The sequence below is a fragment of the Globicephala melas genome, chromosome 2 (genome assembly GCF_963455315.2).
Source record: "Globicephala melas chromosome 2, mGloMel1.2, whole genome shotgun sequence".
NCBI lineage: Eukaryota > Metazoa > Chordata > Mammalia > Artiodactyla > Delphinidae > Globicephala > Globicephala melas.
In genome coordinates, this window is record NC_083315.2 from 160,421,451 (window position 1) to 160,439,914 (window position 18,464).

An 18,464-nucleotide genomic window follows, 5' to 3' on the forward strand; every position below is an offset into this window, starting at 1 on the left:
AAAGGAAGGGACTGAGTAAACCTGCTCTTTCTGTCACAACATATTCTATTACAGAACATGATATAATTTAAAACATTACATCTAATATTATTCTGATAAAATATAGATCATGAACTTTGTAAGTGATTTGGACTTGCTGCTTAATGCTTCCCCATATGTAGAATAGTTACTAATATCTAATTATCATTAAATCAATAGATGTTTTCATTCTTATTCACTGCTACACAAAGCAATTATTTAGATCTGTGGGTCTCTCCCACATGGGTCAACCTCTCTATTGGTGAACTTAATTTTTAACACGGTGAGCCAGTGCAATATTCTTGTGTCTATCTATTTAAACATCACTTAATTTCCATCAGAAACTAGATTAACTGTAGAGTAAGAAAAGTAAAGGAATTATTTCACTTAGCATGTATCAGCATTTTTTGCTGCCATTGTTCTTTGTTGGGAATAAGAAGTTGACGAATTTGATGCAGATTAGATTTTGCTTCTTGGAGCGAAATAAAAACAAAAACAAAAAAACAGGGCAATGTACAGTTGATGGAATTGTCTGTGTATTTGTGTATTTTTGAATATTAGTTGTTTAAAGTTGTTTGTCAGATTTTTAAATTTTATTTTTTTCACGGTAGCGGGCCTCGCACCTCTCACCGTTGTGGCCTCTCCCGTTGTGGAGCACGGGCTCCGGACGCGCAGGCTCAGTGGCCATGGCTCACTGGCCCATGTGAAATGCTGGGAATGTGGGATCTTCCCGGACCAGGGCACGAACCCGTGTCCCCTGCATCGGCAGGCGGACTCTCAACCACTGCGCCACCAGGGAAGCCCTGTCAGCTTTTTTTAACTGTCTTTTTTTCCTCAAAATTTGTAAGATACCAAGTTAGCATGTTCAAATTAGTAACACTAGAGCCAACGTCTGTCATTTTCCTTTTAATTTATTTACCCGTTAAATTTAACTGGACTCTTGAAATTCTCACTGGGCTTCTGGAAAGTGTAGGGGTAGAATCAGTAAACACTGAAGCAATTACCATGTAAGTATTGGACCAACTATACTAAAATATGGATTACTTTGGTGTTTTCTATAACAGAGCATCCAATTTGCCATTTTGAATACATTAAAAATTAATAAGTAGAATGTGCGGTTTATCCGTTGAAATGCTCTTAGTGATTCATTAGTGTGGATTCACCCACGCTATTACAATACCTAAAATATAGAATAAAATATGGGAGAGTCCTATATCTGCATATACCCACCACAGATATTTAACACAGTTCATCATGTTGTAATATTTGTTTTATATCATTTTTGTTTCAACAAGTAAACAGTATTTAATATCCCAATCTTGTCTCTTCCTCTCAAGAGGTAAGCATAACCCTAAAATTGGTGAAAGTCCTCACAGTTCGTGTCTTTATAGGTACCCAGCTCCAACGACAAATGTGTTTGTGCTTTAAATTACTTACAATTGAATTAATACTGCATATATCATTTTGTTCCTTGCTTTTTTCACTAAAAGTACAGTTTTTGAGACTTATACACATTTGATATATATAGATCTAGTTAATTCATTTTAGAATTTCATTATATGACGACATAATTTCCATATTCTCCAAATGAAGCATATTTTCGTAATTACCAATTGCTCACTGATGATGAAAACATGCTATTAAAGGTGAACAATGCTTCTTAAGTATTTACTTGGAATTAAAATTTTTTGATGGTAGGATTTGTAAATCTTGGTTTTACCAGACTTAAAGCATGGACTCAATTTTCTGCTCAGATTAAGAAATAAAACACTCAAAATATTTCATTAATTCATGTTGGGTGAGAAGAGGCAGTAGACCATTTAAAATAAATCAATCATAAAAAACTAAAAGCACTTCAAGAGCTTCAGTATGATCCACAGAGGCAGTATGCTGTATGAAAATCAGGACTCCCATTTGGAGGGACACCATATGGAACCCAACACATGGAATCCATTTAACAGTAGATGATACCACCTATCTGACCCCCTGACCCCAGTTTCTTCTATTCCATCTCTCACTTGCTGCCAGGATTATCTTCAAAACAGAAAAATGATCATGCCAAGCCCTAGCTTAAAAACTGTTGATAGTTCTCCAATGCACCAATGTGTTTCTAACCTACAAGAGAAAATTAATCTCTGTTCCTTTACTTTTTCCACCCTCTTCTCTTTACTCTAAACTCCACTCAAATCTTTGAACTTTGAATTATTCATAAGGCCCTGTATGAGACATGTTCTTTCACAACTTCCAGGTCTTTGGATGTATTCTTCCTCTTACCTGGAATGCACTCTTCTCTCTGTCCAGCAACTTCCTTCTCATCATGTAATGTAATGTCTGTAAGAGTAGCTCTGACATGGCCTTTTCTATGAAGGCTTCCTGGTAGCTCTCTGAAAGTAAAATTAATCTCCATCATGTGTCATGCATATATATATAGTAACATGTGACACGTGTCTTTTTTAACCCTAAGATTCTGAGCTCCTAAGACAACTTATTTAACAAACCATAATTTTAAAACATTAAGAAACTGAGATTATATCTAATTTATCTCTACAGATTAGAGGTGTTCAATAGATATGTGCTCAATTTATAGATGAAATCTACTGTTTAATATGTGTTTTATGTTAACTAAACACATATTTAGGGAAAATGTATGATGTGTTAGTTTGTGTTCTACCTGATGGAAATATAAGTTTGAGCTACCCCCCCAAAAAAACAGAATTGAAGTATTTGAATCTGCCCCCCAAATTATTGCCTGTTGTTTGGATCTCTGAATTATGGGCTGTCTTTGACCAGAGGACACAGTTAACCTAAGTGGTCTCTCCTGTAATTGAACTAATAACAATCACCTCATTTGGACAGTGTTCTAAACCACTATAGTGAAAATATTTCCATGTGTAAGGTGTGAATGCATGAAATTTATGAAATGATGATCTAATTTACCTCCTGAACTCAAGGAGAATAGCTTGAATGGATAACATTTTGGGGGGTAAGAGTAACCTCAGAATATTGGCTCCCAGCCATTGAAGATGGAACACTGCTCCAGCTATTAAATTTCACATCATGCTATAATTTAGTCTTGCCCTTTGCAAGATCTCCAAATACCACACAAACCTATTTATGACAGCGGAGACTGCAGCTAACTTTCTCCAAGCACTTGTACCATGGATCCTTCCACTCACAGAAAAAAAAAAAAAATTTTCAAACCATATTCCCTTGGACAGACTACAAAGACCTGATCACAGCTCCCTCGTCATTTTTCTCTTTTTGAGAAATATAACTTTAAACTACTTTTGAATTATGTGAGGGGAGACAGGGTATATTTTCTGCTTTAAAAGCAATTTAAGGTGGAGTTATCTGGCACAAAGGCAATTCAAAAATAGCTGAAGCTTAAGAGCTGAAACTCCCCCTTGTCTGGTATATATTGAGTAGAGTTATTAGCAATCAGAGCTGTTTTCAAATGCTCAGTACAAAATTTTAAGAGTGTTTAGGTTTATAAATACTTTGCAGGCAATTGAAGTGTCAAATCGAGGGTACTATTTGTTCAGTTAGAATTTTGAAGATGATGAGCACTTGGTGTGCCATTTTAATTGTTTCAGTCTTTTCAAGTTAAAAAATAAAGGACAAATTAAATGCAAAAAACTTGAAATAAGAACATCTCAATATTTCATGTGAAGTATCATTCTATTACCTTACTTGTGAGTATTGAAATACATCACTTGGTGTGGGAAATATATTAGTGTAATATTAAGATCAGGAGCTTTGGACTCAGGAAGCATTCGGTTCAAATCTTGTCCTCAACATTTTTACGTTTACTGTGAGCAAATTCCTTAATCTACAATGTTTACTTAGTTTACGTATCCATAAAATATATATATGTCAGTTATTATACCTAACTTATTAGGTTGATGGAAGTGGTCCATCTTCACTGAGACTATCCCATATTTCTATCCCAAACTTAATTCATAGCTTTTTAGAAGACAAAGTGCCTTTCACATTAGAAATGAGATTCACAGGGAAGATTGGAAATATTTTGAAAATATGTTTAAAGTTGCTGTGTCTTTCATAAAGTAATAAATTAGCAATCAGACTTTGAATTTATATACCATATAGATAAGCAATTCACATCAAAATCCATGCATAGAATTGTCACCGAAGTCCTGACTCAGAGACATTAATGTAACTCATGTGGGTAGCTCTACACACAATTTTAATATTCAACGAGTTCTTACGGGGCAAGGCAAAATTACTCTATGCAGATATCAAGGTGGCTGTATCCAGACAGATGGCGTAAGAGAAAAAAAATAGCGTTTAAAGTTCAGGTCATTTTTAAGAATGGGAAGCATGATGCTGTATCACTCTGGAAGTCATATTCATAAGATAAGGAAAATGAAGGTTAATTAGAAAAAAAGTCACACGTATACCTAGATAAAAGCAGCTGGACAGGTACTAGGTAAATGAATGGCTACATATGTAAATGGATGGAAATAAATGGATTACATGGACCTCCAATCAGAGAAGCTGCCAGACCCTTGAAGGGGGTCTAGAAGATGTAGCTGAGACATATCCCCTGTTGGCATACCTAAAATAGATTATTTAAGGAAACATGTTTATTAATACCTTCAATCAATTTAGATCTCCTTTAAGGTCTATATGGATAGAAGATCTGTAGAATGTTATTTTTTTAAAATAGAAAAATAATTGGGAAAAATTTCAATAGCATGATTTCTATGTAAAAACATAAAATCATTTAAACTATGAGGTAGTGCTACCATTTAGACTTTTATGTCATAAGTTAAAAGATCTGAAACTTGTTAAGACTTCAGCCCAGTTATAAAGTGAACCTTGAGTTGAATATTACCCTTGTGTCAGCAGGGACAAAAAAAATAATGGGGAATTCCTTGAGGAACACTTTGTATATAACAGAGGTGGCTAACATACCAAACCTATTTCTTCTTGGACCACAGATAGACCACATTCCAGATTGGCACTTTGTCTTCCTTTGACCATGTGCTTAAGTTTGGGGCAATGGAATATAAATGGAACTGATAGACACTACTTCCCAAACTTTATTTGTAAGAAACATCCATACATTATTCTCCTTTTCCTATTTCTTCTGTTAATTTGATGCAGTTGAGAATAGGAAAATTGAAAGCAACAAGTTGAAGATAACTGAAGCATAGATGGAAGGGACCTGGAAAACAATGTGGGAGAGGCTCAAAAATCACTGAATCCCTTCTGGAAGGAAAGCTTCCCTCCATCCATAGACACATATGCATGGGCACTCATGGACTCTATACAGGATATAAATAAAATTTACCTTCATGAGAAATGATCTATCATGTTTGAGCCATCATGTATTTCTAGTTTCTATTACATGAGTTTTTATTTTATCTTTAGTGAGAATAATTTATATATGTTAAAATACACATCAAAATGTGTTTGAGAAATTTCCATCTGAGTTTTCTAATAACTTTTCTAGTCAGCCACCTGTCCTCCTTAGAGGCAACCACTATTCCAACTAATGTATCCATAGATTAGTTACCCATATTTGAGAAATTCATAAAAATGGAGATATCTAGCCCCTATTCTTTTGGTGTGGTTTCTTTCATAAATATTCTGTTAGATTCATCAATGTTGTTGGTGTAGAAGCAGTACATTCTTTTTTATTAAGTTATATTCTATTTAATAAGTATATCACAATTTGCCTCTTCACTTTTGTGTTTATGAAAATGAACCTTTTGTTTGGGGCCATTATAAACAAAACTTCTATGAGCATTCTTGTACAGGTCTCTTTGTGAATACCTGTTTTCATTTCTCCTGGGTAAATATCTAGAAGTAGAATTTCTGGGTAGAAGGGAAAGTATGTGTGTGACATTTTTAGGTAAAAAATTGCCAAACATTTATTTCAAATTTATTGTATAATATTCAGCTTTCCCCAGTGATATATGAGGTTTCCATTTTCTCTATATCCTCACCAAAACTTAGCGTTAATCTTTTTAATTTATCCATTCTCGTAGGTAGAAAATGGTATCTCATCATTGTTTTAATTGCATTTTCCTCATGATTAATGATGCTGCACACCTTTTAAAGTGCTTAAGTGTTATTTTTTATGTAATGGCGATCTTATTTGTGAAGTGTCTCTTCAAATTATTGCTAAGTTATTTTTATTGGGCTGTTTGTCTTTTTATTGAGTTTTGGGTGTTCTTTATATAAGTTAAATATAAATTCAGTATCAGAAGGTGTATTGAAAATATCTTCTTCTACTATATGGCTCACCTCTTTTACCTCTTAAAGATGTCTTTTAATGAACAGAAAATTCTCAGTTTAATGAAGTCCATTTTATCAACTTGTATGGTTTTCATTCTTTGAGTCAAGAAAATTTTGCATTAATGCAAGACTGTCAATACATTTATCCTATAATTTCTTCTAGAAATTTATAGTTTAGGTTTTACAGTTAAGTTTATGTGCAATCTTAATTTGACTTTTATATATGGTGTAAGATAAAGTATGATATTCTTTCTTTTTTATCTTCAAAGGATTATTCAGTTGTTACAGCACTATTTATTGAAAATAATTTCCATTTCATTTTTATTCCATTTCCTTTTTTGATACCTTCCTAAAGATCAATTTACCAGGTAAGTATGGTAATTTGGAATCTCTATTTTGTTTCTTTAAAAAAATGCCAATGTTATAGTGTTTTATTTACTATGGTTTAAAATAAATCCTATTTTGGCTTTGCAGTGATTGTTATTTTGCTATTCTATGTCCCTTATATTTCCAATAAATTAAGAATCAATTTGTCAATTTCTACAAAAAAAATCTTCCTTTTATTTTAGATGAAGTTTTGTTGAATCTACAGATCAAATTTGGGAAAATTATTATCTTAACAATATGTCTTTCAATTTGCATTGTCTTATTTAATTTTTCTCTACACTGTTTTTGTAAAATTTTAACTATAATAGTCTTGCATTCTTTTAATAAAATAACCCTTAAGTATTTTACACTTTTTGATGCTATAGTAAGTGATACTTTCAATTTTTTTCCAACTGCTCATTACTAGTTCCTAGGAAGATAATTATTGTATGTTGACTTTATATCTGTGAACTTGTTAAGAGTCATTTATATGTTACAGTAGATTTTTGTTTATACTACTGAATTTTACTGTAAAATTCTGTGCATGAAGAGTCTGACTTTTCCTTTTGAATGTTTATACTTTTATTTTTCTTGCTTTTTACATTAGATATGTTCTCCTGTACTATACTGAATAGAAATAATAAAGGAAGAGATTCATACCTTGTTCCCAAACTTAGGGGAGATGGGTTCAGTGTTTCACCATTATGCATATTGTTAGCTCTTGGCTCTTTGTGGATGCCTTTCAATAGATAGGGAAAAATGTCTTTCTACTCCTAGCTTGCTGAAAGTATTCTTCATGAGTGTGTTGAATTTCCTCCGATGATTTGTATGCATCTCTTTGGGTGATCATGTAATTTCTCCTGATTTTTTTATGTTAAACCATCTTCTCCTTCCTGGGATAAACTCTTCTTGCTCAGGATGTATTAGCTACTTATATATTGAGGTATTTGATTTGTTCATATTTTGTTAAGGATTTTGTATTTATGTATACTAGCGATAGCAAATTTTTATTTTATTTTCTTATAATTTCCGTGTCAGATATTGTTATGAAGTTGATTCTTGCCCCATAAAAATCTCTCACCTGGCAAAGATGGGACAATTTGATCATCCAAAAGCAAAAGATTATAAGGGATTAAAACACATTATATGTGAGTTCAAAAATCATCGATAAACTTTGGAGATAGGAAATGTGATTTTTTTAAAAAAAGAAACAGAAATAAAACCTTAAGCTGTCTTTTCTATATGAACTGTACCTCATGTAAGCATATAATTAAAGAGAGGAGATTTATCTTAAAAGAAGTATTCTAGCTAATAAGCAAAAGACATGAGAGAATTAGTGTAACATTTTAAAACCCCCTAATGGATTTGTGTGTCTATCCAAAGTTCACCAGTGGCTGCTAATATCTTATAAAGAAGTTATCATACACACACATACACACTCAGTAAGTCACACAAAATACATAACATCAAATTTATGTACCTTATGGTGACTACTTGTGAAGTAGTTTTACCAAAATGAATTCAAACCTCAATTTGACCAAGACTCTAATGTAACTCCCAATTTATAGAAAATACATGGAACAGAGAATGTTAAAAGGTATTAAAGATATGCACTCAGCATAATCCACGCTGGGCAGTTTTATAGGAATAACAATCTGGTTTCATCAACCAAAAAGAAAAAAAAATGTAAAAGTGTGACATTTATATTTAGAGAGGCTCAAGAGATATATCATTCATTGAAATACATAACCCTATTTTATGACCCAAATTACAATTATATAAACAACACATACATACATATATATAGATGCATGCAAAAATAATACACAAGTATATTGTTTATTTCTACTTTTTAATATATTTGCAAATTTCCATAATTATTTAAAAATCATAAGAAAATGGATGGAATAACTAGATAATTCATTCTTTCTAACATGATTAAATATGAATTCCATGGCACCATGGAATGAACTATTTGTGTCAAACTTGCTGAATCTAATTTTAATCAAATCTTTGGCTACGGCTTCCAGTTTAAACCAAATGCCAAGTCTAGAGGAACAAAATGAGCAGTAATATGAGAACACAATCAGACAAATCCAGAATGTGAAATTATTCTGGAAAACTAAAAGTAAGTCAGTATGATGAAAAAGGGCAGGGGATCTGTTCTAAAGTAAAAGAGGCTAAAGACACAGCATCCAAATAAAATTTGTGTATATCATTTAGATCCTGACTAGAATAATAAAATGGTGAAAAAGATATGGGGTAGGAGCAACTGAGCATGGTTGGCATGTATAATGATGATATTTAAAATGTTGCATTAATCTTGTTAGATATCATAATGGTATACTGATCATGTATGAATATATTCTACATGTAATTTTCTAACATGTAATATTTATTGGGTGTGATCACAATATTGAGGTCAATTAAGAAAATATTATTTTTCAGAATTGTATTCTGAAGTATTTGGGAATGAGTTTTCTAGGAATAATTTTAAAATAACATTTCAGCAAAGAAAAAATAAAATAAGCAAATATGACAAAATGATAATTCTTTAACCTCAGGTTGGTGTTTATTATGCCATCCTATCTACATTTATGGATGTTTCAAAAACTTTTTCATAATAAAAAGCTTTGCTATAAATTAATAATATTAAATAAAATGCCTTAACATCTTATCTACGATGAGTAGCATCCAGATCATTAATGTTCATTAAAAGGTACTATCTATTCATTTAAACTGATTTGGTAGTATATATTTACTAAGAAATATTTTGCTAACTACTCAGATTTATGAGTGGGTATGCATTCTTGAAAGCTGTAAAAAGGTATGATTCTTAGAATGTCATCTAATTTAATTCAGTCAACTTCCTAACAATCCTCAACCATTATTGATTGACTTTTAAAAATATCCAGTATTTAGAAATCACTTTTAAAGAAGAAAACAAAACTGTGTATTGATATCTACGTTATCATTGAATAATAGGTACCTCTTTTCATTCAATTATTGCTTATTCTTAATATAGACAATGAGATTTTTTTTTCATTGTCTATTGATGACTTTCCCAGAAAAGTTAGAAAGAAAATATCATAAAATTCAAGGTATCCTGACTCATGCAGCCATTACAGATACACTGTAAAATAAAGACATCTTGCTAAGATTTCTTGAAAAAGAAGGTAAAGTTACTGTGATTGCTTCATCGTTGATAGCAGAAAATCAGTAAAATAAATTACATATTTTATATCCACATATAAATGCATTAGATACATTCTGATCATTCCCCACATTCTTGCAAATTTCCCTACTGCAAGTTGTTTATGTTCCTCTATAAACAAATACTTTCCAGATAGCTAAGTGGTTTTTTTTTTGAATTTTATTTTATTTTTTATACAGCAGGTTCTTATTAGTTATCTATTTTATGTATATTAGTGTATATATGTCAATCCCAGATAGCTAGGTTTTTTACTTTATCACATAGTTAACTATAATCTTTTACATGCTGTAAATTTGCATTCTATAAATTTACACCTAAATCATTCCTCATTTATAAAACTCTAGTCACATTCAAAATTAATTGGAAATTTGATATCTCCCCTAAAGCTCATACCATATAAAGGTCAGTTAAGAGGTAACAATAATTATTGAAAAAAAAATAAGATATAAAGTGAGGATCTTAGTAAACCACTTTATCTAGAGTTGTTTCATTACAGATATATTTTAAAGCTGTAAGTTCAGAATAAATAAGTCTGATAATTTTTTAAAATCTCTAGATAGAGCAAGAAACAGCTAGGGTGTTTAATATGTGGTCTTAAACTACTCAGTTTTATTAATGGTGACAGCAATTTGGGGATTCAAATTATCACAAAATTACATAGAAACGGAAAGTCATGGAGAGAGAAAATATATTCTTATTTGAAAGGAATCAACTTAGGTACAAAGAAGTCAGCTTAGTTTCTTCTTACAAATTGTTCTTAATGGATTAAAATTTTAAATACAAGTTTTCCCATTTGTGCTGACCACAGGAATGTATCTATCATCTATAACTAAGCATTGGGCTCCTTGAGTGTCACTGAGCCCTTACTTCTGGGTTCGTCTCCTGTAATGAACATATACTTTCTCTTCCAAAGCAATACAGGGATTAAGAGGGCAAAAATGAACTTTAAACAATTGCACTGCTACAATAAGCATAAACGTGAACAGCCCTGGGCAGATTGGAACATCTACTTACCCTCTGCATGACCCCTCTGTTCTGAATCATAGACGATCAATGTCTCGTACAGCACAATGGTTGGATCTCCAGTGCCAGAGGATGAATGTGGGACATGGATCTTTACTCTAAAATCATCTGGATCCCAGGAAGTCTGTTAGGTGCTCATCTAGTGTAGAATTTACCGGAGACACCGGAACCAAATGTAGCTCAGCACAGATTCTTTAACTGTCATCTTGTTTTCAGGTTCCTTACATATCCCTAACATCAACTAGTCTTGCATTCTTAGGGTTATATACTTATTCCTGTTTCCATCTCCCCTTGTTCATTTTGAAGTCTTCTTCCCCAAATGAGAAGAAGCTGGCATCAGCACGAGTCTGTTCCCTGAATTCTCTTTTTAGATATGTATCCTCAAACACGATAATATATTTCAGAGAATGAATGGCATCAGCCTTCCTCCCTCTGATTTCTTGCTGATTACAGGAAGGTCTGCCTAAACCAGGATGTCGCATCTGGGAAGCTATTAGCCACATCTGTCTCTGAGCACTTGAAATTGTCTAGTGTAAATTGAGATGGAGTCAAAGTGTAAAATACACACTACATATGCAAGGCTTGGTATGAAAACCATAATGTAAATATTTCATTAATAATTTTATATAGATTACATTTCAGAATGATATGTTAGGTATATGTGGTTAAATAGAATATATTATTAAAATTCACTCATTTTTCTTACTTCTTTAATGGTACCTAGAAAATTTTAAATTACATATGCAATCATATTTTAGCTCATATTAATTTTCTGTTGGGCAGTTCAGGTAAAGATTTGCTTTACTTTGCCTTCTGTTGATTATGGAGTGCTTTGACTTTTTCTGTCTTTTATTTTACATCTCATTGCATCAGACAACACTGAAAGAGATTATATTTTTCAGTCCACACTTTACTTTTTGCAGCCTATCAAAAAATGTTGCTATGCCAGGCACGGTGATATCCTGACAATCTAGAACATCCTATAGTATCAATAAGACTTTCAAAACAGGACCCGGTGTTTCCTATGGTCCCGTCTACACACATTTTCAATAGGTTTTCAACAGAGCCTAACACCCAGCACAGCCACCAGCACTACCTTCTATTAGCATCGTGTATTATAAGATAGTCCAATGGCAGACTGTGTGATAAAGTTACACTTTTATATTAATTTGGGGAATGTATTTCATATACCCTGATTGTCATTAAACTAAACACCATTATTTCTGATTGAAATTGTCAGATGCACAGTACACTCACTACCCAATTCTCTGTGTAGATCACGTTAGCCAAAAAGCAGTCTCTTATACTGTGGGATTTCTTCTTCCTTCTCACCACCTGTTATCATTGGCAAAGGAAGGATATTTCCCTGCTCTAAGAGAATACAGCAGTTGTTCCCTATTTATGGTCAGTAAGCACATACAATTTTATATCTCATACCTTGCCTCCTATATGTTACAAAAGATATATATGTGTGTGTATGTGTGTTTTTATGTATATATGTGTATACATTTAAACTATGTTCTTTGCGTCTACTGTTATCAGTTAAAGTTATTCAAGAAAAGCTTTCATGGTATTCCATACTTTGTGATGACCATTAGTAGATGTCAAAGATATAAATTATCATCAGAGGTAATCTGACAGTTACTTGATGTAACTACATCTTTACTGAATATATTAATGCATGCCTCTCACACTATATACACATAGGACTCAGGAAAAGATAAACCTCTGTCCTGATTTATGGAAGGAAAATGGACTTCTGAATTTACTATCCTCCACCAATAAATAAAATGATTTTAAAACCTTGTTAATTCTTCACTCTGCTTACATTAGTTTTCGGTCAATTTAATCCATCCCAGGAAATACACTTGCATAAACATGGCTCAGAAGAAATGAATCATTGAAATTCATTCCCCCACAAAAAATGGAACTGTGCAGAGATGGCTCTGAATAACTACCAACATTATCTTCCCCATGTAACTCATTTTCTGGTTTCATTGTCTGTCCCTAAGAAAGCTAAAACTATCATTTGGAAAATTGCTGATGGCTTGGAAGACAGGAAATCTCAAAATACGTTCTGAAGTCCAAATGCTGTATAACAATGGAGTGAACAAAAAGATGCAGACAGAATGAATCCATATGTGGAGCTCATTCACCTGCCCTTTTAAGCTATGTGACTCTTCTGTGTGAATTGATTTCATATGTTTATGTGTTAAGAAAATATTTATTAAGCAGGGAAATCTGGTTGGGATTTGGCACAAAGATGAATTAAACAGGTATTAAGCATCCTTTATTACCCAACACTCTAATATGTGTGACTCGAACTGCCCCCAAAATTGACAACACAAAATAAGGTAAGTGTCACGTGTGTGGTTCAAGGTGCTGTAGGATTTCAGAAAGCAGGGAGAGTTGAAAGTTATGAATTATCAGGACAAGTTGTTTATTCCCCTTAGCAATGATAAATGAGAAGAGGGAACATTGATGGACACCATAAGATGTCATCTAGAATTTCCAAATATGCTTACATAAAAATGGAACAAAAACACTGTTTTTTTTTTTTGCTTTCAATTCAACACTTCTTTTTCAGTTTTTAAAGTACTTAAATAAAGTGTGTTGTGACAGTTAGAGGTAACATATGTAGAGTGGCTGCAGAAGACTTTCTTCCAGTTGTTAGCTGTGTTTTTATATCCTTACCATTGTGAACTATTTATTAGTAAACAGGAAAATATAATTTAAGCAAACTTAGTAGATGATCTGCAAATATATGGTGCTATTTTTTTTTACAAGAAATACCACATACCCATATCAACAGAAATATTTATTATCTGCACATTTTTTGAGGCTACAATTAATTTTCCCACTATTTCCTTCAGAAACAACCTGAGGAGGTTAAAAGATATCATTTACAGAAATGCATCTTAATTCTGCTGCAATGAATTGCTATTTACAATTTATGAGGTCCCAGCTGATTAGGGATGTGTTTGGAGAGGGAGACAGAAGATAAAACTTTATGTATCACAAGAAAGAGAACCAAATAATGCTTCTCCTTTTTACCAGTTGTTTTGGCATTAAGCGGACAGAATATCTACACCTAATATAGGCAGATGTATTTAACCTTTTTCCTTATTTTTTCTGTATACTCTTCCTGACCAGCTCTGTTGAATTGAATTCAATTCAGTGGGCAAAGATTCTTCAAAAGCTGAACCAATTATAGTCTCAGGAACTCAAATTGAAGGCATCTGATTAACCACAAAACAGTAGAAATGTAGACAATGGTCAAACCACAAGAATCAAAATAAAACCATACAGAATATTCACAGTGTGAAGAACCATGCAATCTGCCACAGAGGCTAGGAGATGACTGACAGATCATTTTACTGGAGCCAATTCTTCTCAGCCTTTTTTGCAATCAGACTTTTAAAATGGGTTCCATAACTTAATTAATCCAGGATCTGACAAGTAAGTCCTTAGAAAAAGAAAAGCCAGCTGCAAAGAAAAAAAAAAAATCATTTAACTATGAACTGTTTGAATCATCAAAGAGAAGAACAGGAAAATTAGAACTGAGAATGCCTAATGTGGATTTTGGCTTTAGGGTTCCTCTTAATTTAGATCACAGACACAGAAGAACAATTATTCTATTTTTTGCTATGTTTTGTCTTCTCCTGGCCAAATCCCATTCTGATGTTTGACTATTAAAGTGAAAAGTACCAATGAAATGTAGGCAGAAGTGACATCCTTTTATAGATCCTTCCTAGGTCCCTTGAGAAACTATTTCTCTTATCAGAAGTTAAATTGTAAAAATGAACTCTGGAATATGGCGGGTAACACCATATGTTGAACATTTGATTACCTATAGTGCCAAACCATTTGTGAGAAACTCAATTAAATGCAGGATTATTTTCTCTCAAAAATATATTTAACCCATTGAGGACAAAATAAAAATATTGCATTAAAAACTTGGGGTAAAATTTATGTGTGACTGTGTGAGTGTGTATGTATGTGTACGCAATGCTCATTTAAACAATATTAGTCTATTGTAAAAGCAGGTTTAGCGAAATTACCACTCCATTTTCTTTTGAAAATGATACAAGATAATATAACCTCTTAATTACATGGAAAATTGTGTATATGTCTAAACCCAAGTGCGATTTTATTTATGTTTAGTTTTTGTCAACAATCTCAAAAACTTATTGTATACAGGAATAGATGGAATATAAATACAAAGTAAAATTATTGAAAGCTCTATGTATTCTACGTGTATCTCTAAACGGTAATGCCATAGGACAGGCAGTGTGCTATATTAAATGTGCTGGGAACTAGAAGTCAGAAATGTTTGCTTGAGTTCTGATTTTATCATTAACCAGTAATGAGCCCATAGGCAAATTTAAGCACTGACATGGTTCCAGACTTTGAAAATAAAAAAATACTAGGCCATATAATCTCAAAAATACCTTTTCTCCCTGGATCCTCTGATCTATCAATACATTTCTGGTGCAATCCATTTTTTCTACAAATCCTTATGAGTACCTGCTCTGTTTTGTCCACTTTTCCTTCTAGGTGTAGGGAAAATAATCATAACTTCATCCAACAACATCCCTGGTTTCATAGATAATAAACCAAAGAGAATCTATGAAGTAATGGTGTGTGTTATGAAGAACACAAAGTGTGGTGCTATGCAAAACAATGCCCGGTGTTACTCTAGATGAACTAATCAAGGAAGACCATTCAAAGGGTGATACTTAGACTCAGAGCTGAAGGACAAGAAAAAAGATCTGGGGGAAAATAAACAGAGAATATACAAGTGCAAGAACTGAGAATTTAAAAGAAAAATGAGAAAACACATTAGTGGCCCTGGAACCAATGGACAAGAGGAGATTGGAGTGGCCAACAGAGGGCAAATCTTGGACTGCCCCACAAATCAGCATTCAGTGTGTGTATTTTCATCTTAGATGCCTGATAATGGCATGAGCTGATTGACATTTCTCAAAGATCACCCTGACTGCTGACTGTGGCGGGGATGATGAAAATCATTAAGAGAATTTCTTAGTTTGAATTCCTAAAAAAGGATAGCATAAACTGAGTGACTTAAACAACAGCAATTCATTTTTCATAGTTCTGGAAACTGTGAAGTCTGAGATCAGGATGCCACCAGCTTGACCAGGTTATGGTAAGGGCTCTCTTCCTGGTTTGTAGATGGTCATTTTTTTTGCTGCTTCTTAACATGGTAGGGAGCAGGGAGAGAGGAAGTAAGCTTTCTAATGCCCTTATAAAAGGGCACTAATCCCATTCATGAGAGTTCCGTCCTCATGACCTAATTACCTCCCAAAGGCTTCACCTTCTAACATCACATTGGAAGTTAGAATTTTGACATATGAATTTGGTTGGAGTAGAAGGCAGGGGGAGAGGGAGGCACAAAAATGTTCAGTCTATACAGAGAGGGAGGGTGGGAGACTATTAGCTCAGTTAATAATTCTTAGGATAAAAGCAAGAGCTGATTGGAGTGTTAATGGAATGAATGGATTTGACTTGAGAAATGTTTGGAATGAGGAGTTGGCAGGAATTGCTGTGATTGTTTGGTTCAGGGGTGAGGGAGAGATCAAGGATAGATTTCCAGGTTTTAGGCTTGAACAATTAAATGAGATGGTGTTATTTACTTTACTGGGGAAGAGTAAAAGAGAGACAGGGCATTTGGAGGGTGTATCAAGAGTTCTCTTCTAAACTGATTAATTGAGATATTTTCAGACATCCAGGTGCAGCTGGGTAAGTCAGTAGCTAAGGAGTTTTGAGCTGATGATAGAGGTTTGGGAATAATAGCTTATTGAGGACCCTAAAAACCACCAGACTGAATAATAATTAATCACTGGCAATAGGTTTTCCACAAAGACTAGGGTAATGTGAATGGTTTAATGAGAACTTAGGTTTGTATGTTTTCAGAAGAAGCTAGCATAACCACCTTGAGGGATGTACCTCAGGTAAGACCTGGTGCTCAGATATTCATGATCAGAAACTTGACATATCTGTACTTTGGTAACTGATTCTTTTCTCAGAGAAATACACACCAATAAGTGCACATAGACTAAACTATGAAGCGAAAATCATAATTTATTAATTCATATTTGTGGCCATATGGATCAGGTATTTTTAAAGCAAAAGTAACCTGCTATTTTCATTATAGGAATTTCTACAGATGAGATCAAATTTTGCTCAGGACCCTTATGTTAATCCTTTAATGCCTGTGTTCTCATGCTAATCTCACTATAATTAGAATTTCCTACAGTGAAAGGAATGTATTGTTTATGGTAATAGAATTAACTTAAGGTAGTCTTCCTCTCTCCAGGAATGGCTTACCAATAGCACCATAAATACTTTGGTGAAGGTTTTCTTTCTTGGAGAACCTTTGAATTATACTTGAATGGATGTTACTGACATTTGCCGGTGCAAATCATGCTTTAAGGCTCCTTTTCCTTACCAATCCCTTTTTTCTTATTGACACCTTCTTTCTCTGTATGTGTTAATGTACTCAGTGAACTTTCCTCAGTATTCTCAACAATTTTTTTACTTTAAGTGTATTTGCATACATCTAAATTGTGTATTGACTTAATATGTGAGCTTCCTGTTAGTAATGCTGTATTTCTTTGGTGCAAGTTCCTGGGGTAAACCTAAAGGTGCCTTGTAAGATTACAAATCACTGAAGAAAATTTTAGTCGTGCTTACTTGGCTGTATTTATTGAAATAACCACAAAGACTACAATTTTCCTCCACAATATGAATGGAAGAAAAATAAAATATATTCATGATAAATTTGAATTATCCATATATGCAATTAACCATATTTTCACCAACCTCAATATGTCAGGAAAACATGATACTTTTATGGTAGTTTATTTCTTTAATTTTGGAACTCAGATGACATTATTTAAAAGTTCATTTCTTCCAATCTGAGAACTCAGAAGAAATTATTTTAAAGTAATTGCAATTCATCTAACAATTTACAGATTACATTTCAAACTCCAACCAATTCTGCTGTGTGTGAAATTTACTGGTTAGTAAATATTAAGCCAGGACTTAGCAACTCCTGCCTCCTAACATTCAATCTTATAATATTGATAGCCAAGATTTCTTGGGTCTCTTCTAAGAGGCAGATACTTTGCTAGATGCTTTATGAGAAATATCTCATTTAATCAGCACACAAATCTATAAGATAGGTCATTGTATTCTCTTCCTTATATGGCAGAAAAATTGAAGAATTTAGGGGAAAAAAATACTCTGCCTAAGTCTTCAGAGCTATGAAGAGATGGCACAGGATTTGCACCAAGGGAGTCTGAGTTCAGAGTTCAAAGCCCTTAAACCATAAGGATCAATTATGGATCCTTTAACACTCTGTTTTTCATGTTCATGACACCTCAGAAACATGGTAATTTCTCTGAAGTTTATTTTTTTCTTTAACTTCCTAAATAATTGTCCATTTTCATTTGTAACACTGACACTATATACATTATCATGTGAAGGAATAGTGATAGATCTCTTAATAAAATGATTTACAGCTAAGCATTCAAGTTTGCAAATGGGGTCCTATAAT

At 33.2% G+C, this 18,464-nt stretch overlaps 1 long non-coding RNA gene across 1 annotated transcript in view; it reads right to left on the minus strand.

Moving 5' to 3' along the window:
• Positions 1 to 11,190, minus strand: part of LOC132596780 (uncharacterized) — a 52,084-nt gene extending 40,894 nt beyond the window's left edge. The window contains exons 1-2 of the long non-coding RNA XR_009562783.1: positions 10,877 to 11,190; positions 2,293 to 2,402 (exon numbers count right to left, since the gene is read on the minus strand). This is a non-coding gene — a long non-coding RNA (uncharacterized lncRNA). The remainder of the gene's footprint in view (positions 1 to 2,292; positions 2,403 to 10,876) is intronic.
• Between the last annotated feature and the right edge of the window lie 7,274 nt (positions 11,191 to 18,464).